Here is a 25514-nt window from a genome sequence, read left to right as displayed (position 1 = left end):
CAGACTTTTGTACTCCATACACTTCTTAATCCTTGTAAATGTGTGAAGGGAATGTGCAATGTTTAGGCAGAGCTGGCAGTTTGGGGAAGAAGTGGCATAATCTGTACTCTGTAAGTGTCTAATTATTTCTTGCACTTCTCTCTCTCCCCTTATTGGCCATTTTTCTCTTCCAAACCCAAGTTTTTCAAATACCTCTTTCATTCTGCCTGTGCCTTTGGGTATCAGTAGCTGGACTGAGATTTACATGTCAGCTGTCCCTTCTTTTTGAGCCATGATTTTTATGTGGTTTCCTCTTATCTGTATTTCTGGGTATTCCCCAAATCCTTTCAGTATTATTTACTCTTATATATGAATCATAGAGCTATTATCTAATCTCTCAGTGCTGACATCTGCCCTGCTCTACACAAGAATAATCAGTGTGAGCAGACAAAACCAAGCTCATCTTCACCTCCTATAAGAAAACTGTGGCTAGGCCTGGTCCAATAAATTCATTTTTTAATGTCATAACACAAATTTCTCAGATGAAGCAGATATTATTATTCTTAATTATTATTCATACTTATTCTAGTAGATTTCTGGGTCCATAACACCACTGCATCACATGGGAAAATTGATTTGCTTTTGTAGCTGCATGCTTTTTGCCAAAACTCTCCAAAATAATTGCATGGACCCACTAAAAGTTAACCTCATCTCAGGACTACGGTGGGGGGGGGGGGGGGGGGAAGCAACAATTTCAGTGTATGGCTTAAGCAAAAAAATTGCCTATTTTAATTGCTCTTTGTACCCTGTTGTGATGCTGATTAAGCGAGACAGAGTGAAGCCATCAGAGGGAATGTGCCCCACTGGTGTGTAGGGGCTTTTCACCTCTCCAGCCCAGCTTCTCTGGAGTGGACATAGGAGGTGTATTCCCATATCCCTCCACCATCTCCGTGGGGCAGGGTGGGTGGAAGAGCTCTTGGGTAAACAGAATTTCTCCCTCATGCTTCCTCTCGAGCCCCGTTGGTTTTACACTGCAGGATGTAATGAATCAGTGCAAACAAATAAATGAGTAAACAAGCTTGTATGGTTAGCAAGTGCTTCCCTGGCTTGCTACACTTATGAGTCATTGTTCGTGCCATGGACTTTGGAACAGCAAAAATAGCACAATGAATAGGCTCATGTGCGTGTTTCCCATCTTTTTTTTGAACCATGATCTCACTGCCCATGAGGTTATTCAACTGTGCTATGCAGATGCTAAAAAAAAAAATAATATAGTAGTAAATACATAATGGTAATACCAGAACAAAGCTAGAGAGGGATGTGTGACATTTTGACAGGAAGACTGAGTTTGTAAATCATGCATCAAAATGGGTTTTCTGTGATAAATCTGACAGAAATGGTTTCTGCAGACTTCTGCAGCGTGAATCAAGGAAGAAATAATGAAATAAAATTTCCTCCTCTTTCTTTCTCATCTCACAACTGAGAGCCTTCTGCTGCCTTTCTCTTTCATTTCATGACTCGAAGGCAGCCTGTTTTATTGAAGGAGCAGGAGGAAAATACAGCTGTAGAGGCTTATTTCACCTGTTTTATGGCTGTTCCTGTCCCCACTCTGTTGTTGCGCCTCCCCTTGCTGGTGTTCCAGGTCTCTGGTGCTCTCCTGGCTCTGTCCTGGGATTCCTTTCCAGCTCTTGCTAGTGCATTGTTTTGCTTAGTGCTGCAACATCTTATCCTGTTCGGAATCAAAGTTTAATTTTGGAGTTTGATTTGAGGTATATAAATGACACATAAAACCTCTCGGTCATTGATTGGCTTTCATAAGTAATTCTGGGTGATTATTGCAGTCTCCTGGGAGAGAATCCTAGTCCTATTTGTATTGATTAAGTAACTGACTGGAGTGAAACTTGATCTACAGCCCCTCTCTTGCAGAAGACTCTTCCAGAACAGTGGAAGAAGTGTGGAAGTTGACATTGCTTTTGTTCAGATAGATACTGTGGTGTCTAAATGTATTTATCTAAAAGCCTTCTTCAGTCTCCCTGTTTAAGTAGAGAAACAGGAGGGACAGAAAGGACTGTGTTTGGACTTGATCTGCCCCATCTATATTTGGTTGTTTTTTTTTTTGTTGCTGGCCATTTTTAGACCTATTTTACAAAACCAGAAGGACTGGAATTTTTAATTTTTTTTTTCCCAGCAAATTTTTTTTGTCCTTCACCCCACCACTTGATTTCAGTTCAATTTCTGAACAAATGGTGCCTCTAGACCTACTTACACACCTCAGTTTGAATCTGAGTAACCTTTCCAAAAGCATCTGAGACATGTAGACCACTGATGCCTGTTCACTTTGCAGATGACAGGAGCAGTTCAAAATCACTGCCCTGCTGGAAGTGGCTGTCCCTACACAGAGCTGGTGGGCCAGGAGGGGCAGCCCAGCTGCTTCAAAGAGGGTTCACAAGCTTAAATTAAATCCTCCTCAGTGAATTGGATGAAGTTGTTGAACTCCTGCCCTAATTGTGCTCATATGGCAACTTCTTAACCCGCTCCAGCTGCTAGCACATCAGTGCCTTGGCCATGGACAAACTTCTGATTTCCCAGCTGTTCCTAAATGAGGTCAGCATCTCTGGGGGTAAAAAAAAAATTCTCTCTGATAATGTGTGTATATGAGGAATTTAGTGTAACATTACTGGCTGATAAGGGTGCTAATGGGTGATAGCGCATTACAGAACATGGCAGAATCCAATCCAATCCTCCCTGCCAACTGGCACTTCCTAAGGGAAACGCTGTTATAAATGAATTGAACCCTTCAGTAAGGGTTGCCTGTGCTGCAGAACACAGACTTCATACTTTTTTTCCTGCTTTAGGTGTTGAAATACAGGATAAATAATTGAAAACTGCATTTTTAAGTGTCAGTAGAACAAAGACTGTGTAAGCTGCTTAATTGTCAGAAATAAGTAGTTGTGCTTTTTTACCTTTTTTGGAAAAACTCATGAAAAATGTTGGTTTGCTCTTATACTAGTTCATGATTTAGAATCATGGAAGTAGCTTTGTGGCCTTTGGTTTTGCAGTGTTAAATGTTTCTGCATTCCACTTTAGGTCTGAAATGTGAGCTGTCCTCTCCTCTTTGTTTGCAGCAATGGCACCAAATAAACGTGAAAAAACAGTACAGCTTCGGTGTAAATATAAATATATTTTATTCCTGTCAGATGTGGTCTCCAATATGGCCATACGGGCTCTTGGTCACTTTGTGCCAGAAGAACTGACTCTTTTCATATGGAGCTGTTGCCAAAACTCCAGTGAGTTTGTCCAAAGCAATAGTCCCAGTTCATTATTGTACCGATCTACCAGTCAAGTTGAAACCAGTGGGAGCTGCAGGTCTTTCTCTGCTGGGATAAATGGTCTCAGTGTGTCTTAGAAGCCAGAGATTTTGCTGGGAGCCACTACAGTGTCCCAGCGTTGCAGTTCTTTGAATCACAGACATTCCCAGACTAAACTGCATTATGTTCTACAGCCTCATCTTTTCAAGATGATTTTACTTATTTGCATGTGCAAATTAGGCAGCATTCAGATAAATAGTATTTGTAGGTTAAAAAAAAAAAGGGAGAAAAAAGAGAATAATTCTGAATATGTGGGGCTTGTTGAATGTATTCTAGCTCAAAAGGATGTTTATTTTAAATAGGAGAATGGGATCCAAATTCCTTTATTTGTGTTACTACTCACATTTTGGATTAGTGGCACTGCAGAGGCATTCTGAAGAATTGCATTTAATTTTTCCCTATTTCTGCTGTCAGTTTTATTTGTGCTGATGTATAAAAATACCTGTGCACCAGCCTGTTTTTCCCTGTTGTGAGCAGTTCTTCTCCTCACTAAGCTCAGTGTGGCTGTGAGGTAATAGAGGGCTAGAAATACTACAGGAGAATGTGTAAGCTCAGTGCTGCTTATATTGAATTTTTTTTAAAAATCACTTCTGTGTTTTAGCTGGTAAAGGACATTTTTGCAGTATCCTACCTTAAAAATTCTCTCCTTGAGAAACCAGCCACAAGTTCAGGGGGGGACTGGAGGTGCAGGGAGGAAGAATGTTTGGTTACCTCTACCGGTGCCAGCCAGATTGTGACCAGCATTTACTTCTGGTCCAGTCAAGAAACTGCTGTTGAGGCTTTGTCATGACAGTCAAGAGATAAAAGTTGAAGTACAACTGAGACAAACCCCTCTCTGTGTGTGATGCTTTACGTGAAGGTGGTGATGTGTTGCAGAACCGATGCCTGCGCTAATTTATTGCAGAGGAGGATTCATGGCTTGCTATTGCTGTGAATCCTCTGAGCCAGTAATTGCAGTGGCAGGAGCATCAGAGCTTTCAGACATGCAAGACTAAACACTAAATGTGACCAGGCCCTTAGAGTGTAGTAATTTCTCATTATACCCGTACACTGACATTTTACAAAGAGAGAAAACCCACAGAAAACCAAACTAATGAAGTTTCCCTTCCCCCCCCCCAGGCTTCAAGCTGGAATAATTAAGCAAGGAGATACCACAGGGCATGTGATGGTGTCGTTTGTACTAGCTAGGTGTTTTTAGCCACAGTGCTTAGTGCCTCAGGCCGTTGGCCACTGCAGCACTTTGTTATTGCTGCACATTCCTGGTGCTTTGACATGTGGCATCAACTGGAATCTTCTGAATCATCTTTGGGTATCCCTTATCCCTCCCAAAATGGGCATTCTTCTGGACCGAAGGAGGATGCTGCTGTTCTCTGGGATGGACAGCCCCCAGATATTCTGCTGGGTTTCCAATCACACACATTTGTAGAGAGATGTGTTTTGTTGCTGATGCAAAAACATGTAAGTATGTGGCATGTGAAAAGCATGATTCCTTTTTAAGGGAAGATTATTTTTTTTTTCTCTAAGTAACAGGCTGCAGGAATTTGATCCAGCTTTGGACTGCCACCTGCTTGTGTTCAGAAGCCTGTTCAAAGTCACTTTAGTTGGGCCAGTTGTGAGGTGCTTACAGGGGTCTGTGTTGTGCATTGCTCTTGTTGACCTGGACAAGAACTTTAAACTCCAAGTCATATATCAAGGGCAGGTGGGAGACAGCACTCCTGACCTCTTATGAAATGCAACATCCTGATCTAGTGAAAGGCAAGAGCATTTTAATCTGCTGCACGAGAGTGAACACATGCCTGACTACTTTGCAGGGCTGGGTGCGTTCATGATTTTGCCCTCTCTTTTATATGTATTATATATGTATAACTGTCACTGTGGTCCATATATATTAACTCCAGGTACTTTTAGTTCAGGTGATAGTTGAGTGAGCAATAGTGTTCACTGCTCACTGGTACTTATTCTGCTTTGTTTCAAAACCTCGGTTATTTTGTCACAAATCTAATGGCAGGATGCCAAGGCTGAAAAACACACATGGTTGTGAACATATTTCATCCAAAAGATAGTAGTTTCTCAGCAGCTCATATTTATCAAGTTTTAAGAATATAGTATGTTGTTATCCAGTTTTATTTCAGACATATTAAGCCCACATCCTGATTGATATATTATTTTGGAACTTGTATCATCTGCTTTTCTCACATACATCAGCTTTCCTCTAAAGGAGCATCTGATACTGTAAAATATTTTTGTTAGATACTGATTTAGACAGCATCATCCAAACCAATAACAAACTCGAGTGGCTTGTTCCTTGCCCTGAACTTCAAATTACCAACTTCTGCTGTGGAATTTCCCCTTTACACAGTGTATAGGGATGCTCCTTGTTTTTCCATTCCTGTTTCACATCAATTCCTTTCTATGTACCTGGTATTGAGAACAGCAAAGCAGCAAGAAGATCTTAACTAACTATAGACCATTTGGCATTCTTCTCTATTACTATTACTTTTAGTTAAAATAAAAAGGAGAAGAGTACAAGGGACTAGAGCTGTTTAACAAATAAAACTGTCAGAGCTCTGATGGTTCCTCTGATTCATCTCACCTTACTCAGGTACAAAATCCATGGAGCTGCTCAGGATCCTTTATGTGAACAACAGCAGCTGGATTTTATTTTTGTTGCTGTTTTGAATACAGTTGGGATGGATTTCACTAAAGACTTCATCTAGAAGTTAAATTCCATGCTCACTACAGCTATTTCAATCGAATTGTACATCATGAAGACATCAGGATCAAGGTTTTCTTTCTATCTGGTTTAATTTATATATTTTAAATTATGAACAGAGCAGCCAAGATTTTTAGGAAGGTAGAAGGTTCCAGCAGATACTAGATTGGCAAGGGTAAATGTTGTAGGTTAATATGTAAAATGAGTCAGCAGTTTTATCATGTGGTTCATGTCTCCAGGTGTGTGGAGTTTTGTGTCAGAATAGCTTCATATGCATAAATACAAATGTGAATATTTGTTTTAGATTATTTATTCCTATTCCATCTCTTTTTCTAATGAGATTTTACATCCATGGTGGAGTCATATTAGAAGATAAATATTTGAGTGTTCATTTAGTGTCCTCCCATATTGTTTTGTTTTTAATGGGGTAGATGTTTTTGCTTAGAATATAAAGTATCTGTGTTAATACTCTGAGTTACTTAACATGAGGAAAAACACAATTCCCATGGCCAACCTAATGTTAGTGATTGATAGTTGTTTAAAGTGTCCAGCTGACATTCCAAGGAGTCTTCGTGCTTATTCACAGGTGCAAAAGGGGCTTTTGTACCCTGCTTGTCTGATGCTGGGAGGAGCTACACTGAGTAGGAAGGGAGTTCAAAAGAACATATGGGAGATGAGCATGGAGAGAGAAACAAATTGCAGCCATCCTGAAGTTTGAGATAGCTGTAAGGTTTTTTTGGGAGTTAGGAGAATAAAGCTGCATAAACCTTTTTCCTGACTGTGATTCTGGAGGATGTTGTTCCCCACACACTTTTACTCCCTTTTAAGAATTAATTGCTATACAGAAAGTCCACATTCCCAAGCAGTTTCAGTATCACTGCCAGGTAATGATGATAATTCTTCCTGGGGAGCACAGAGGACTGCTGCAGTATCGCAGAGACCACTGTGTGGCAACTGTGGACTTTTCAAAAATGTCTTCTGTCTGTGGGAGTAGGTCAGCTGCTGCTGCTGCTGCTTCTGCACAGCTCAATTCCCACAGCAGCCAAATGTCTGCAGTAGTCGTGGAGGGGGCGAGAGAAAATGTCTCCTTTTGGTTTTGAATTTCCCTGGAAGGGGAAAAGGGTTCTTTTGTTTTCTGGGTGGGGTTTTTTGGTTGTTGTTGTTGTTGACTGTCACAAATTTGCTGCTGCTTTATTTAATATGTTTGAGCAACAACCCTGTTTGTACTTTGCAGTCGCACCAGAGATAGCAGTGAGCAGAATTCAATGCCTTGTATTAGGGATGGCCAATGAATATTTATGATAGACCTAGGGAGCCAGTAATAAAAATGAAATCGGCATGATGCCACTAGATCCAAATCTTTGATCTCTGTTTTAAGAGAAAATACAATAAAGCAGGGGATAATGGACTCATTATAATGGAATGGTTAGTTATGGTTACTTAGGGCAGTGTGAATAGGTGGCATTACATAAACTGCTCTGGTCTAGGATTTACGATTCAGAAATGTGTTGCAGGCACTGGGTTTCGACAGAAAACATCAGTTTATGATATTATTTTGGTTTAGTCAGTCCCAAGCACAAGGGACTAAAGATATATCTCTTTCAGATATTAGGATGGGTGTGCTCTTGCCTTACTAGGGGTAGCAAAAGCCCTAAGAACCAGCAAGGCCCTTCTGCTCGACCTCTTTCTGTGCTTCTGCTCCTCATTCATCATCCTGTGAGCAGGCAGAGGGAGGGTTGAGCATTGCAGGAAGGTGGAAATTAGATTCCAGTCCCTGACCAGGCTGTCTTGCTGGATACCAGATGTGAGAGGACACTTGGGGTCATCAGGGAAGAGGGGACAGCTGCTGGTTTGGCATCACCAGGAGGATGCAGAGGTCGTGGCTGGAGATGGATGCTGCAGCAGGACCCACCTACGTCCACCAGGAGCAGGGAGAAACTACTGCAGTGTGCTGAAACAGCTCGTGGGAAGCCTAATGAAGGAGCTGGTATTTGACAGGGATAGGGAGCAGGAGCGAGTGAGCTATTTTTCTTTTTAATGGTTGCAATTACTTGCTTAACACCCCTGCTACACTAAGCAAGACGCAGAGGAGGGTTGATTCCAGGCCATAGATGAAAGCTGATCCTGAAGTCTCTGTCTAGCTAGGCAGGAGGAAGAAATGGAAACTCAGTGTTTTCTGATTCGTTTCAAACTCATGTAATTTCTAAGGGACTTCATCACTAATGACATCTGGCAAGGGGTTAGTCCCTAATGTGGCCCATCTTCCCCTTTTCAAGAAAAAGAAAGTATATGCTATAGTGAACTTTGGAAAACAGCTATTAAGCAAGCACAGTAACTGCTTCTGATAGGATCTTTTTTTTTTTTTGTCTGATGAGGATTTTACCCAGCATGTTTGGCCTTGGAGGAGAGCCTGGATGGTATTGCCAGCTGGAATTGTCAGAGCTGCTTTGTCTTCTGTCCCAGGAAAACAGAAGCCTGGCGGGCAGTCACTCTCGCTCTTATTTCATATCCCTGCTTAGTCAGAGTTGCCAGCCCCAAGCACTGAAAATCCTGAGTCAGGCCACAAACAATCACGAGATTTGGCTTGAAAATCATGAGATTTTTTAATTGCAAGTAGTTTATTTGGGATTTCTTTGAGTCTTTAGAGTATCTGTTCTGCCAGTTTTATTGTACAAATCCCAGAGCTTGAAAATATGCTTTGCTGAATTATACATGTGTTTATTTACTGAAATGAAAGCCAAGTTCATTTATGGTTACCTGATCTCTGGAGTTCATGGGGAAAAGACCAGAATGTCTAAATGATGTGGGATGACCAGGTTGCTCAATGAGAGGCCTGTGCTGGATTGGTGATCGCCCTGAGGATTATGAGTTTCATTGTCACAGTGTCACTTTGACCTATGGGTTTTTTCGAAGGAACCTTTTTTTTTGTCGGGCAATGCCTGAAAGTGTCCTTTCGGTTCAGGGCAACGAACACTTTGCGCAGGTTGTTCCCCGTTTACCTTGCAACAGCTTTTCATGGGCAGCTTTTCATGTGGCTCCTTGCCAATGAGGGCCCAACTAATCCATTCTCTTCCCGCTGCCGCTCCCCCGTCGCTCGGGTCTCTCTCGGAGCGCACGCGTGCGGGTGCTTTGTGCCGTGCAGAGTCACGGGTGTCCTGTGCTGGCACGGCGTGGATGGCAGTGCTGGAAGGCAGGGAAACGTGCACCACCAAAGGTCTGGACTAGTGTTGGTAACTCTCAGGTACAGAGCTGTCACTTGGGCTTGGGAAGAGCATCTTATAGCACTGAAAATTCATTTGGGCAGAGTTGTCCGAAGCATTTTGTCCCCAAGTACTGAGCAGTTATGCTGGCAATGTCTCCTCATATTCCTTTTTTTCTGCAAGATTTTTACCCCCCCCCTTTTTTTTTCCTTGTTACTTTTCTCCTCTTTCTTGCAAAACCCTTGGGTTTTGACTCCTTAGCTGTATATGTGCACCATTACTCCCCATCCAGTCTGCCTGTCTGCTGCAAAAGAAATTTAGATAACCTTGACTCACGGTTTTTCAGTACTAAGACTCCTTCCTGACTCCATGGGAACAACAAGCTTCCCCTGAACCAGGTGTTTTCTCAGCTAGAGGTTCTCAGCTCTAGGGTTCCTCCCAAGCCACTCTACTGGGTACAGTTGAGCACTTTAGGGAACCAAACTCTTCTAAATATACAAATATTTGACTGTGGCTCTCTAAAAATGAAAATCTTTGCATTTAAACAAAATGCTGGGAGTCCTGCACATCGTTGGGAAGTTCTTCTTTTACTAATCAGGGCAGTGTTTTCAAAGGTAGAAATGGTCCTGGAGAATAGAATGTGCAGCCTGGAGCTCCCTTGATTTTGCAAGGAGACCCATGTTAACTAGATTGCTTTTGTAAGGCAGAGGATATAACAGTGGTAAGGCACTGCTAGCAATAAAGTGTGTGATGCTCAGTAAATTTACCCTGGCTGGCACAGAGGATTGTTCTGGTTATATGTCACAGTCTTTATTAAATTTGTCCTGGGTGTTGTGAGCATTTGGTTCATGTAGTCATGTTAATTCTGACAATAAAACTGACCATAAGGGGCCTTTTCAAAAATGGAAGTCAAAGCATTTTAAGCTGTCCTTTTCTTCTTTTTTCTTCACATTTCAGTATCCTTACAGTGAATAACATCATGCATGGGAAAACCTCAGATTTTATTGACTTTGAATTTTTGTTGAGCTATGATTGGGAAGTGTCAAATGAATTGGCTCCTTCTGGAGTGCTACCTGATGCTCGGGAAAGTTGGTTGGAAGGGTTTGCTCCTCCTGAGTGTGATCTGCGGGTAGTCACTTGACTTAAATGAAGCTGGTTTTATATAAAGTGATTATTTCCATACCTGTGATACTGAAAGAGCTTGTTTTAACTCAGTAGCCAATTCTTGCACACTGAGTAATCTAAATACAGGTCTTTTACTTCCTTTAAAAAAAAAAAAAAAAAAGTAAAAACCCCAGGAAGTCAACTAGTTGATATATACTTTAATTCAACATGCATTTAATGTAAGGCTTAAACTCTAAACAATTCCCTTGACTTTTTAAACCATCTTTCCTGGTTTTGCACATACTTTCTCCTTTTCTCTGTTTTGTTCTGATTTTTAGCTGAAAGAAAGACTTTATTTGGGAGCAGGAGAGGAAGTGTTGCTGGAATAATGTTTTCTTTTGATCTGTCCAACAGTTTATGGCTTCTATGTCTTAAATTCAGTACTTTGATCACTATCTGTTTTGCTACCAAGGCCCTGTGCGGTGTGAGTTTACTATTGAGGCAGCTGGGGCTCTGCTCCCCCAGCCCCAGTGAGAACCGTGAGGTAATAAAATCAGAGTAAATTAAAAGTGATTTCTCAAGCCCTCTGTGTGATTCCCAACTATTAATCTCCCACTGCAGCTCTGCCAGCTGAAAAGTAGCTGCTTTCTTGCCTGGGACGGTGCTGTGCACATCCAGCTCCATCTTCCAGCAGGGGCCTCCAGAGCCACAGGAGGTGGCGGAGCAGCCGCCGGGCAGCTGCAGCAGTGCACAAAGGGGCCCTTTCACACACGTTCTTGCTAGAAAAGCACATGTGCAGCTCAAACAAGTTCCAGTGCCCATCTGACTTGAGCAACAGCCACTGCAGGGAAGCTGTCAGGGTTTGGATTTTTTTTTCTGAAATTGGTCAGTAGATATATGGCGCTAATGCATGTTTCTGACTTGATGAACGCTGTGTTTGGGCCCAGGATTTTGTTCAGTCTAGATTTTTTTGTGGTGAGGAGGGTTGCTGAAGGACAAGGGAAAGGAACTGATCTCCCCTCGGATAGGCTACTGGAATGCAGCACTACTTCTTGCCCTGAGCCTGCTGTGCAGTGATGTGCCATCACCGTGGACACGTGTCAGTGCAGCAGAGGGTACTTTCAAGTATCACAGGCTAACTCCCATTTTGAGCTCCTCTCCAGAGGACTGAATGACTCACCTTCAGAGAAGGTCTCTCTGAAAGTGGAAGCAGGACTTTGCATATGACAGTGCAGAACCTCGCTGGTTGGCAGGACGCCCATTTTCTCCTCCCTAAATCAAGGAGTGTGCTCCTGGGCTTTTTGAATGAGAGATTTGTTGGAAGAAAAAAAAAATGGTATGAAGTCTCGACAAACACTGATTTAGTAAGCTTGGCTTTCTGTATAAATTCCTGTTCTGAAGTTGGCTTCTATTGGGAAAAAACATGCTTTTAAAAATTTCCTGAAATGTTGGCATACAAAAAAAAGAGTCACTTCTTGAGTTGTACAGACTCCAGAGACTCATCCTGCTGTGTTGGCCAACTTGACTTGCAGTGCCCATTCTCCCGAAGGAGGAATTCTGGGTCAAGGTCAAAAATCTGCAACCCAAGGGGGGTGCAGTTGAATGAAAGACAAAGCAGAGGGACTTGTAGGTAGCACTGTCCCCTACATACAGGTGCTGATGCCAAGCATGGGTGGAGTGGCTTGCAGCTTCCAAGTCAGCAAGCCGGGTGTTGGTAGGAGACCAGCACAAGCTGGGGTGTGTGTTAACCACTCTCCTCCCAGCACTCGGCTGTGATCCCTGGCTGTTACACCTGTGGGGATGCAAACCTGGAGATGGTGACACTGGTGGGGACTCCCTTGCCTGGAGGGATTTGGCCCTTGTCTTTGTCACATGGGCAGGAGCATGTTTTATCCCCAACAGCCAATATATATCCATTATTAACAGCGCCTGCCTTGTTTGTGGAAAATCCCTCTGGGTGACACTGAGGATGTTCCAAACCCACATGGATGTGTTCCTGTGTCACCTGCTCTAGGTGACCCTGCCTTGGCAGGGGGGTTGGACTGGGTGATCTCCAGAGGACCCTTCCAAGCCTAACAATTCTGTGAGTGGTACCTGGTGCGGTAAGTACACACCAGATAGGAGAGGGCTGCTACCCAGACCCCCACCACACGTGCTGGGCTGCTCAGTAGGGTGAAAGCCAGACACGGTTGGGAGCAGCACATGGAATAACAGCGGCTCGAGCCCCAGATGCCGCGGCAGGTGCGCGGTGCCCCAGGTGTGCGCGGCGGATGCTCTGGGCAGGGCGAGCCTTGCCGGGGGAAGGGATGCGGGGATGCAGGCGAGTGCAAGGCGCCGCGTTCCACCTTTAGTATTCGCCACCCTGCTGTAATCGCCTTTGCCCGGCCAGCGATTTAATGAGCTGTTTGTGCATGTGACCGCGGCGCATGTGAGCGCTGCGGGGGTTATGTAATGGGCGCAGTGTCTGGCTCCGGGAGGCGGCCCCGAGCCCGCAACCGGCTCGGCCCCGCCGTGAGGGAGCCGATAAATCGCTCCCGCGGATCCGGCGGGGATGTATTTGCATGGCACACACATCGCCGCGACGCCGAAGGGAGCCGCGAATTGCGCGTTATGTAACGCGGCTGGAGCGAAGGGAAGCAAAACAACAGCCTCCTCTCCTTCCCCGCTGCCCTCGCCTCGCCAAAACATCCTGGAATAGTCCCCGCCTGCTTTGCCGCTGCCTCTGGAAGGGGTTTGGCAGGCAGCGGAGGTGTCTCCCCGGGTTTGTGGGTGATGGATTTGGCAGAGGATGCTGGAGTGCAGGCGCTGAAGTTTGGGCGTGCAGGTGGCCTGTGAGGAGTTTCCATCCATTGTTTTGTGCTGGAGACTCCCCAATGGCATTGCACAGGGGTGCCTGTGTGGAGCTGCCAATGTTTCTGCCATAAACCTCTCGCCTTTTGTCCAGTTCTCTGCAAAAGAGCAGGTCCTGTGACTGCAGGGAAGGGGAATACCACCTAATGTGGAGCAGCTGGGGCAGTTTATAATTTAAGCAACAATTTTTATTAATAACCAACTGAGGGACAAGTTGATGTAAGAGAGCTGAAAGACAGAGAAGTGATTCCCCCCATCATTCCTCCAAAGTACGATTTGAAATCCCATTGTTTCTCCTCTGATGGAAGCTAATGTTCATTTTCTTGCCCTTGAAAAGAATAATAGTGCTGCCCAGGAGCTGTGAAGAAACCAAACCCTCCAAAATTTTGAGGTGTATTAAATCTTCTCTGCTTTCTAAGGGCCGGAATATACTGCTTACAGGCAGTCTGATTGCATGGCAGTCAAAATGTTTTCTTCTTAAACATTTCCCCTGCCACCACTACACTAAGAAAATAGCCATTTACAAAGCTGTGCTTGCAACAAAATCCAATGCTGTTTGATAAGATCAGGTATCCTGGCTGTGCATTTGGGGAATATTCAGCAAATAATATTACTTTATATGATACACATTCTATTATCCTGTATTTCCAAGAGGAAGTTATTGTTGGACTTGGGTTTTGTATTAATAGGCATCATGAAATAGTATTTTTTTTTCCCTGGTGCTTAGAGATTTTTCTCTTAATTTCTGTTGCTTTTCCTCTATTCTTTCACTTCACCTTTCTATACAGAGTGAACATACCCATGTTTAAATATACATTGTGATGTATAGTTACATAACCCTGTCTTGCAAAGCACTGAAAAAATGATCCCTGGCTTTATCTTCTGACTCTTTTTTAAAAGTAACAGGTTTTATGTATAATCTAGCACCATCAAAAGACAGAGGGAGGCATGCTGCAGCTTCATAAGGATGGTTTTCCACAAATCAGAACAACAATAATAGAAATTATGCCCCAACAAATATCATATGCTATGCTTTTGCTAGCCAGCAAGTCTTAAATCCATGTGTTTGCTAACGAGTGGATACTGAGTTTATTTAATGAGTTGGTGATGCAGTTGGTGACTGCTCATTATCATCAGAGAATTTAACTTGCTGCAGCAACTCAGAAAATAAATTAGTGTAGCTCAGACTCTGGACTGTGCTGTGGGTGAAATGAGAACTTTTCCTCTCTGCAGCTTTATCAGTCTTTTGTTTTTCCTGCTTCATATTAGCCATTCTGAGCTGTATTGCAGATCCTTTAACCATCCATTGCTAATCCATCCAAGGAAGTGGTCCCACACCCACCTCTCCTGAGCAGAGGCAGTGCCCAAACAGGTAAACAGATTCAGAGGTCTTGACAGCTGGAGATGCACAACATGCTGGCTCTCAGAATAAAAGACCGTTCTCCCAAGCCGTGGTGAGAGAATATTAGGACTCCAGTTATCACCTAACAAGGCATTATAGGAGATAAAGGAGCTCTAGAGGTATGGAAAGCTCTAACTACAACTTGAGCAGGTCAGATTGCTTATGAACGAGAGCCTGTCAGGAGTCCTGGTACAGTGTTAGACTGGCCAAATGAAAACACCTTGTTCAGGTACCACTCATAGAAAGAAAATACTGAAAATCTTCATGTTCTGCAGCCTACCTTTTGTTGGGCTTCATTCCTTAAATACCAATGTGCCCTCAGATCTGCGGGTGAGTAGATAATCAGAAGCACAGCAGATAAATAATAACAATGAAATTTGTTTTATTTTGGAATGGTTAGAAATCCAGTGTCCCTCTAGGGTATAAATACAGTAGAAGAGGTTTTGTGTGTGTTTCAAGACAAAAGTTCTTTATCCTTGGAATATACAATTAAAGAGAAAACTGATTCATTTGCTCCCTCCCTGGTGCAGTTTTAGAATCTGGTTCTGATTGCTGGTGCTTGGCTGCTATCTCAGGATTTTTATACAGTGCTAGAACTCAGACATGTATGTAGTGAAACTTTAAAGCTCTGTCGACTTTTGGAAATGTTCACCTGTTTAGGGAAAAAAAAAAAAAAAGGAGCCAACCTACAGAGAATTTTAAAAATAGCCCAAGTCCTCCTGGAATTCAATTACAGATGCCTGGCAGCTGCTTCCCCTGCCTGGGACACGCATTTCAAGCTCCTCTGTTCCTCTGGATGCTCCTTGCAGGGGAACAGCCTGTGTGACATGACTGATGAACAGAGAGATTGGAGAGAGAGGTGCTGGGGTGTAGACCCCTGCCATGCCTCCATCCCACCTGCTGCTCGGGCTGTCCTTTCATAGTCACGATTTGAGCTGTGCGATTGTTGTACAATGTGGATACCGGCTGTGCGGCCACTGCTGGGACTGGCACTTTATTCTCATGCTATGTGCAATGACTTTTTCAAAAGCTTTTTATTTAGCCCCTGTAGCAATGTGTCTTACAAAAAAAAAAAAAAAAACACACCAAAAAAACCATTATAAGAATCCCATCTCCTTGGATCTGTATTCTGGCTGAGTTCACAGGCACACATCATGTCCCCCATTTGCTAAAACACTGAAGTGCAGACCCTGAGCTAAACTGCAGGGTTCATTTCTCCTGGAAATATATGCAGATTGTAATATATTTGCCCGTAAGTGCCTGTGCTGGATTCTCCCATAATATGGACGCTGCCCTTAAGCAATTGTTGCCAAAGTTGTCATGCAAGGCCAGAAGAAAAAAGCAAAAAAAAGCAAAAAAAAAAAAAAGCAAAAAAAAAAAAAAAGGCAACCCCCCCAAACTGTGCTTACTTATTAAATTACATGTACTGCCTTTTGTTGTGTATCATCTTTTTTGGTCTGGTTGCAGATGATTCAGCTGTCCAGTTCCAGGAGAACATTTTCCAGCAATGTAGTTTGGATGTAATCCTCTTTCTGGTATTGTCCTGTTTTACCCCCATAGGCTTTCTGAGCGTGTGTGCCCATCTGTGTGTGGCAGTGACAGGAGCTTTCCACCCAGTCTAGCTGTCTGCAGGATCTCACTGGTTCTGTGCTGCCTTGCTCTCTTGGGTATCGTTTTACTCTTTGATTGGGAAGAATATGGTTTGAGGGTTTGTGGCAGAAATTCATTTACTAATTCATAGGGGAGGGAAGTGGGGGAGGGGAGGAGAGGGAAGGGAAATAATTCTTTGGTAGAGAACAACAATCCTCCAAGGACATAGTTACAGCATTTCTTGTTAAAGTACAACGTGTCTGTTTTCAAATCATGTAGAAAATGCAGGGATTCTGTGGCTTAGGCTGTTGCCTACTTTACACACAGCTATGATGCAGATACAGCTGTTCTGAGCTGAGCAGTTCCCTGCTTGATGTCTGGTCCCACTGATTTCAGGAGACAATTCTTATTCACAGGTCTTCCCATGCTATGACATGGCTGCCCGAGAGCTGGAGACATGGATGCCTTGTTTGGTTTGAGATTTCTCGGTGATTTTTAATTTTGGTGCAGAGATCCCAGCAGAACTGATTTTAATTAAGAACCTGATCTGTAGCTCTTACATTTAACGGTGGGATGTGCCTACTTACAGTGTGCAGTGCTGCCCTGCCTTGGGGATCCCTAGGCTAGCTCCGAATTAGCTCATTAACTAATTTCACTGGCAGAACTGTGCAGCTTCCCTTTCTGGTGCTGCCTTATTTGTGTTTTCTGAGGTTCCTCTCTGTAGTGTTGCACAGATGCACCCACAGCCTCTCGTGAACTGAGGTCACATTTGATTTGATGTTAAAATCAAGCAGTTCTCTTGCTGTTTGATATGTAGATTTCTTTTTTCTTCGTAAGATTTTAAGTCAGGTCGATGCTTCCAAATTTTATTTTTAGAGGAGCCTGATACCTGTGTGGTAAACATGGTGAAGCTGATGTCTGAGAAGTGGAAGTGCACACAGCAAGTCCCTGGAGCTGACAGATTTCAAAGGGCTGTAGCTGGTTGTGTAAGCCACTAGCTTGGATGGTTTGATGTAATACTGTTTCCAGACAGTGTGGGGATTGCATGTGCCAGTGCTGTGTGTTGCCAGACAGAAACCACAGCAATTCGCCCTCAACATAATTACCACCTACAGCAAGGCTAGCAGCTTTTAAATGAGGAGGAGTGGGATTCTTTATCTAGGAGTTTATCCTTTATCAAGGAGTTTATGTCTTGCTGTAAATCCACCTAATCTCTTTATTAGAAGGGCAAGGAATAGTGACAAGCCTCAGCCAACATCGCATATCATGAAGTATTATATAAAATCTTATATATATGAAGATTAACATCTCTTTGATGTTAAATGTAGCACAGGCAGAATCCAGAAAAATCAGGTGGCACTTCTTACAGTGATGGTTTTGGACATACAGCAGAGCTTCTGTTACATGGGAGGCTTTAATGTGCATTTTCAGTACCTCGTTTCCCTCTATCTGGATGCAAAGATTAATATTATTCTAAGTATAGCTCTAGCCACTTACAGGCTTCTTTAGGATGGTTGTTTGCTTAAATTACTGGGGAACGTTGTTAGAGGGGAAAATACAAAGTTAAAAATTTGTAATTAATTCTTTATTTCCTTTTCTTACCTACTTTACTAATTCCTCTGATTAATATATTAAGAATCAAGTTGTCTTATGACTACAGAGGTTGCTTGCGTGTGGATGTGGGGGGTTGTATCCATCATGAAAAAATAGATACTTGGGATTTGATTGTTTTGCTGTGCTGGTAGGAGTAACATGTCAGGGGGAATGTAAGGTGGCTTCCTTTGCACCTGATCCAAATCCCATTAAAGCCAGTAAAAAGATTTCTAATGTTATTAGACCCATGATGGGATCACTCCAGCCACACTTCCCTCGTTCCCTTTCTGCTGGCATTGCCTGTGCAGTGTTCCCCGTGGGCTGGTGTCTGTATTCCCCTCCTTTGCGTTAAGAAAGGATCAGTCATAACAAGTAGGAAGTTTTCTACCCCTGCCCACCGAATAACTGGTTTAAAGGTTTCCCAGTCATTGCACCTGCTCCTCAGTTGCAAAACTCCGGTACCTGTAGTAGAAATGTTGGTGGGGAGAGCTGCATGGGGACCTGAGCACCCAAACAAGCCAAGGGGGCCCTTGGCACTGTGTTGCTTTCAAATCTACCTACTTAGTTTGCAGATAAAATCAATTACTTTGCCATTTATGTGATCTATATCATTCTTTCTTGTAATTATGGCACAGAGAAAGCCTGATATTGAAGAAGTGGTCTCCTGTGGCACAGATCAAGGGTATTAGTCATTTGGATGAAGGGAGTTTAGTTTTTGCTTGTGCCCCTTCTGCATTTGTACAATGTGTTCCATGAAGGCTGAAAGATGGTTCTGTGCTAGGAAAAACTTAGGGTGCCTTCAGTGCAAAATTTATTACAGCATACAGGAACACACCCGCTGCCAAAAATACTTGACAGAGCATGAAAGGAGTCCACTCTCCTCTGTTAGGTCTGCAAAAAGTTGGAGGAGTATGTGCTTATGAAACATTGTGGGTACAGCACATCAGTGTTCAAGTGAATCTTATGAGCTGAGTGCACCTGACAGACACATCTGTCTGCCCCCCTTGTCAGCTCCAAGTTCCCTGCTTCCTTCTTAGCCTGGAATTTTCAGCTCTCCCAGCACATTGTTTGTGCCTTATGGAAGGCTTTGACCATTACAGCTTTGCACTAAATACATCTGTAATCGTCTTGTAGAAGGATCTTAATTAGAGTTGTAAGAGCACCACACTCAATTCATGTGAGCTCCTGGTTGTGCAGTAGTTGATATGACCATCAATCTCCTTGAGATGGCTTTTTTCATCCCCTGAAATGTAACCCTGGCTTCACCTGCACCTGAACTTCTTTTGTGTGTAATTTAATACCAAAAGCAGGAAAAAGCATCTCAAGTGGTTTCCTGTGAACCTTTGCTCAAGGTGAAGGAGGAGACAGATGCATTCACTGCCTTAAAAATGGCTGACTGTTGGATCAATAGATCAGATTGTTTGGTGTCCACGAGTGAATCTCTTTTTCCACTGTTGGACACAGTGGTATGAAGCAAATTTTCTTTTCTTGAGGCTGTCTGTCTGCCAGGTGGAGTGGTAGTTAGGCCAAGAGATGGACTTGCAGTTGTGGAATCTGTGAAATCTATGGCCTCTCTAGACTGCTGAAGGTGTTCAGTAGGCACACAGCTCACTGCCCAGCAGCACATTTAGCATCTCCCCACAAAGACCTGGTAGTTTTTGAAGGATGTGGGAATACATGGTAATATTTCATGTCAAAGAGCTTTATTGCAGTCAGTATGTGTGATGCCATAAACCCTGTGGTAGATGTTTACAGAGTAACTTGTGCCATTAAAGGGAAACTTGAAAATAATTGAGTTTTTCTGACTCTGACTGCATCATCTTCTGCCTGTGCTGTATTGGCTCAAGTTTGAAGTCCTAATTTAGCTGAAACTTTAGGCAGGAGGACAATATTCTGAGACAAGCTGTCTACCTGCAGGTCCCATTATCATCAGGACTGTAGCATCTTTCAGGAGCAGACTGTAAATTAAGGCCTGCAAGATCTGTCCATATCCTCCCAGTCCTGCTTTTGTCTTTTGCCTTATGATACGAGATTTATATTTGTGTCACGAAACAGACCGTAATGGTTATCTCAGAACTCATTGTTATTTTGCAGTGTTTTTATGAGGCCAGGAGCCTAATGCTGCGAAGTTGTTTGTAATGTTAAGCTTCTACACCTAAAGCAGTGAGGTATCCATGGTAACTGTATTGCCTGTACACAGTCCTCTGGCTACCTTTTCACACAGGTCAGAGAACGAACATTCCCAGATACTGGCTCAATTTAGTCTGCCTTAAACATCAGATATTTTTAAAAAGACACTGGCTCTGACTTTTTTTTTTTAATAGAATTCATCTTAAATTAGCCATTTGAGCCTCTGCATTCTGATAGTGAAAAGCAATATAAAAAGCCTCTGCCTCTGTAAATATGTCTGTTGCTCAGACCTATTCAAATTAAACCTAAGTCTTGTGCTGAAAATGTTAAAGGCTTTGCAGCAAGGAAATTCCAAGTTAAAGTTTCTACTTCACACTGACGAAACATCCTAATGGGAAGTTTACAATATACACTTTCTACGTCCTCTGTCAGTACTTGGTATACTCAGTTTCCTTTGACTTCTCTTGTAGTTAAATCTAAGATTAGACTCCAAAGATTATCCCACTTCCTTCCCGATCTTGTTGATATGCAGAATATATGTTCATTGAAGATTAGCTTCTGTTCTAATCTATAATGACTTTTTGCTGTTGTCTGAGGTACTTATCTGCATATTCCAAAGCCTGAGGAAAATTCTTGGCAAAACTGGATGCTGTGCTTGGAACTTTTTTCATCTGCCAGCCTATTTCCATTTGCAACTTTTCCCGCCTGTTTTTTTGGACATCATTTTACTTCATCTTGGTTTGTTCTGTCAGTTCCAATGCTTTTGCTATAGTGAATCATCAGGTGTGTTTCTTCTGAGAGTTTGGATTAGAGATTCAAGTGTGGAGGAGGAGGAGGAGGAAAAGGCCCAACTTTTAACCAGATGCTTCTTTCCCAAATGCTTGCTTTGCCCTTTTCCAGTCTCTTCCAGAGCTGCTTTGCTAAACAAGGAGGGGTGATTACCAGAGTTACTGAGGGGGAAAAGCTACAAATCAAGTGTCACATGTATTATAATGTGTCATTGGCACAGCCAGGGGACAGGGAGGAAAAAGGCAAATTCAGAGGGGACAAGAATGAAGAAAAAAGATGGAAGACAGCAAAGCAGGAGAGACGAAATCCAGATCCTCTGCCGGTCTTCCACATCGTCCCTTCTGCACTATATAAATCTGTCAAGATTTTGACTGTCTCAGCAGCTCAGGGTGCCACAGCTAGAATACTAATACTTGCTTCTACATATAGTGAATTTTAGGCCAGAGAAGGACATTAAGGATGTAGGTGGAGGCATCTGTGTGACACTCAGTCCTTAGCAGTCAGAAAGCCATTTCATCATCAAGGGAACTCACAGGGAGACAGAAAGGCACTAATATGTATAGGAAACCAATTTATGTAACAAAGTCTTTGCGAAGTTGTAATTAATTAAAGGAACTAAATAATGGTGACATTCTGGTCAGTGTTATTTAGGGCTAAATGAGGGATCTGGTGTTCATAGGCTGTCATCAGTGGGGAAATCTGATGCTGTGGCTGTCTCAACCAAGCAAAGACATTCTTATGTGTCTTAGAGGATGAAGTATTTTGGACATAGAAGAACATCTGTAGAAGGGAGAAGGAGAGTCACCTGGCTGAACAAGGGAGTGTGGGTAGCCAGCTCAACACCAGCAGCATGTCTCTCCGAAGAAGGGAGCCTTGAACTTCTCTCCTAGAAGCTGCCCTTTGTTCAAGAGCTAAAGTGTTTCTATTTGCCATCATTTTTATATAAACCATAGTATTTTGCTAAGCAAAGGTGAAGACAAGATAAAATGCAGACCTTTTTCATGCTGGGATTTTAGTAATGTACTCTCTTGCTCTGGCAGTTCTGCGTTTTGCCTGTTGAAGTCAGGGTTCAAGCTGATATTTTGGGTCACTATAGTGCTCTGCTCTGCACGTCTCCTCATCATAAATGTCATAAAACTGATTTTTCTCTTGAATCTACATCAGATTGCACTGGTTTCTGGATCTAATACAAGTAGACTTGGTACACTTCGTGTTGCCTTTTAAACACACGAGGATTGCTAAAGAGGATCAGACCAGAGGATTAAGAGTGTTTCTCGCTGTGTGGCCATCACCAGATGCCTCACAAGGTCTAAGAATCCCCACTGTAGGCAGAGTTGAAGTTTTCTATTCTTCCTGAAGCCTTGGGATAATCCTTAACAGTAAGACCATAAATCTGTGGCCCCTAAAGCAAGAGATTTTGTCTTCTTTCCCATAGTTGTTTTTTTAACATTTGCTATTGTAACTGGTTTTGCTTGTTGTCTATAGAAATGCCCAAATCCTCTTCTGAGTCGAATTCTTGCCCTCGGTGACTTCCCATGGTAATGAGTTTTCTACCATCTAATTATAAGTGGGATAATAATTATTTCTTTATTACTTTTTCATTTACCATCTTTACATTGCGTTGGAGGCCACTTTTTGTGTGGGAGAGGAAAGAGGAATTCCCAACCTCCCTGTCTCCTCACCATTCATGCTTTGCTCTACTTTTGTCACATCTTTCCACCTCTTTTCTTAGGTGAGCAATCTCAATCTATAACACCACAGTTTTTTTACACCTTTGTGTGCTCCCACCACTTCTCTGAGCCTTCCAGGAAATGGCAACTTAGATGAAACTGTGTCATTGATCTAACTTAGAGCTCTAACTTTGCCTATACTATTTCCCACCCTGCTCAATGTTTTAAGAAGGTTTTTTTTGCTAACTAAATGCAGCAGCAATGCTGGATTCAGGGCAGAGGATTTTATTAATAATCAGAATAGCCTGAGCAGGCAGTTAGGTAGCCCCTAAAACTGTTGGTGGCTTTTGTTTTGCACTCCCTTGAAGCACTGCCTGGCTGCCATGTGTGTACAGTTTTAATTCCCACTTACTGGAGCTTTAAAGTTCATCTTGGTTTTCATGAGGCTGTTGAGCCCTAATGTTGGGATGTTGCATGGCATTTATCAGAGAGATGTCATTAGTGGGGATACCAGTCCTCTTGAAACACAGTAGAAAAAAATTGCAGTTCCAGGACTTCCAGAGCGGGTTTTCTGCAACTTCACTGTTAATCTATGCTGTACTTAACAGCTCTAAAGAAGCAGATGACATTGTATTTCCATAGCTACATGCTGTGCAAGTAGGAATGTTCCAGTGATAATATATTTCTCCTTGGAAGCAATAGACTTTTAGGCCTTATAATGGCAACAGCTTCATAATGTATGTATACTAAAATCTGTTATGGTGAAACAGCTAATGCCCATGTGCAGCAGTCTTATCTGGGACATAAATAACTCAGGAATTTTAGCAAATATTAAATATAAAGGGGCAATTTAGTATTATGGGTGAACAGCTTGCATATTAAATTTTATACAAACATGAATTTGTCTTTTAGTAGTGGGAATTTGAAAAGCTAAGACAGGCTCATGAAAATGTGTCTTCGTCTCCCCCTTGTCTCTATCTTTGAACCAACTGATTTAATTTCAAGCAAATTTCTGGTAATTTTTTTCAACCAGTTCTAGAGTGGCTTCAATTTTATTTTTTTTTTTTTTGTTCAAGCTAGAAGATACCTTTTTCCTGATCTTGGGAAAGTTAGCATTTAGAAATTGCTTTTGCTCCTAAAATAAGACAACAGCTAAGAAGCTATCGAGCTATTGCCATGACAGCCAATATACCTCTGAAAGTTATTAAAAACAAAATGTTACTCTCTTAACAACATTTCAGTTTCATTCAGCAACTTTGGCTAATAGAAATAGTTTATGAAACTTCTGCTGCAGTGTTGCACAAAGTCAGAATTATTTCCATGGCAATCTTCAAAGGATGTTATTAGGTTTATTTGTTTAAACTGATGAAATCTTAGACTCCAAGAGTGGAAAGCTAATATTGGCCTCTAATTTAAAAGGGAGGATTGAGAACTGCTTTGGAAACAGAGAGGTTTTTCCTACTGAAGGATGCCTTCAAAAATCAGAATGCCTGTCTGTCACTTGGAAGAGAAGCTCTGTCATAAAAAGTTCAGATATGCCAGAAAAGACCAACTCCAACACCAAGTCACTGCAGGTTTGTGAGTAAGGAAGTAAAAGCCAGGATAAACCCTGAATAACCTTGGAGAGGTGCTTATCCTGCTCACTTATTAATGACATTACTGGGACTTGAGATAGCTTGGCCTAACACAGGGTCTGAACGGAGACCTGATTCCTCATGCCTGGGGAATGACCCTGCCAAGTGCCTTCTTTCCAGCCTCCTGAGGAATTCAGTGCAGGGGTTATCATAGAGCCCAACTCTGTGTGTCAACACAGCCTTTGCCAGGGCAGAAACAGAGCTCAGATCTTCAGTGATGATGTTTTAGTCATAAGATTATCCATTTCTTATACTTTATCGAGGGGTCCTTTCCTTTTAGTGTGGCCTTACCTCGTAATCCTGTATTGCCATTAATTCTGAGTTACTTGGGGGTGGATTTGGTGCTTGAGGAAGAGGGGATGTGGCTCTTTGTGGTGACAGCCAAGTGTCAGCAACTCTGTCCTTGCTGAGAGTCAGCAGCAAGGATCTGAGCTCCTCTTGGCATGCACTATCAACAAATCTGCTGGAGGAGATTGCTTAATATGTAGTTGATATTTACCACCTCTGGCAGTCGAAGTCAAATCAGGCTCCTAGAAATGATGAAACCACTTGGGTTTGGTTTCCTAATGATCAAAACCCCATCCACATATTTTAGTGGGGTTTAATTCTTTTTGTTTTATTTTTCCTGGCTTTCTGGCTCTGGCCACACAGATTTCACATTTCCAAGTACTATTCTCAGGACCAGGAGCGCTAGAAATTAGCAGGGATCGGGGTGGTTTTTGTTTTGGACTCTTTTTTTTCAATGTAAACTGGAATTCTCATACAAGCACAGAACTCTAGGTGCTGAACTTAAAGTGCCAGCTATCATGAATAGGATTATACAGTTGGGAGAGTTGACATGAATAGAAAATTCCCAATCAAGTTTACTGGAAATTTATTCGAACTACTGTTTTTTAAAACGGGAACATGAATTATAAATATTTTCAAATTATACCTGTCAAAATGGATAGCTGATAAAGCACCAGACTTGTGGTGTTGTCTAACTTTGCTTTACTTTTCTGTTGGTCTGAAACGCCACCTAATTTCATAGATACAGTGAAATCAGTGTGGCAGCTGGCTGTGCTCCAGGTGGGAATTGTTCTCCTCTGCTGAGAACTGGAGAAGGATGCAGCATTTTCTTTGCAGCACAGAGCAAAGGGACAATCTGCCTATCACCGCAGTTACCACTTAGGACATCTTGTGCTGTATCCTGACCCCATCCAGGCTGGTTTTTGGAGCTGATTTGTGCTCATTTTCCAATGAGGTAGATGCTAAGACTATGTTTCCATATACGTAAATATATGTCTAAATATTGCTGCTGCCCTGAACTACCACAGGATTGGCTTCCTTTCATCGTTCCTGTTTTTTCCTTAATGCCTGAAGTCTGAGAAATCAGCAATAATTTGGTGTCTGTTTCCATCTAAGAATGCAAGAGGTGTTGCTCAGAACCATGAGGTGTCGTGGTCATTTTGTCAGGCTGGTTTTTGAGGCATTCTGGATACAGGGTTGCTGA

At 42.5% G+C, this 25514-nt stretch overlaps 1 protein-coding gene across 3 annotated transcripts in view; it reads left to right on the top strand.

The window, feature by feature from the left end:
• Positions 1–25514, top strand: part of ITPR2 (inositol 1,4,5-trisphosphate receptor type 2) — a 241673-nt gene that overhangs the window by 128101 nt on the left and 88058 nt on the right. The gene's annotated exons all lie outside the window — the stretch shown is intronic.

Source organism: Manacus candei, unplaced genomic scaffold, assembly GCF_025592945.1.
Source record: "Manacus candei isolate 608988 ecotype Guabito, Panama unplaced genomic scaffold, ASM2559294v1 h1tg000153l, whole genome shotgun sequence".
NCBI lineage: Eukaryota > Metazoa > Chordata > Aves > Passeriformes > Pipridae > Manacus > Manacus candei.
This window is presented reverse-complemented; position numbering and strand designations above follow the sequence as displayed.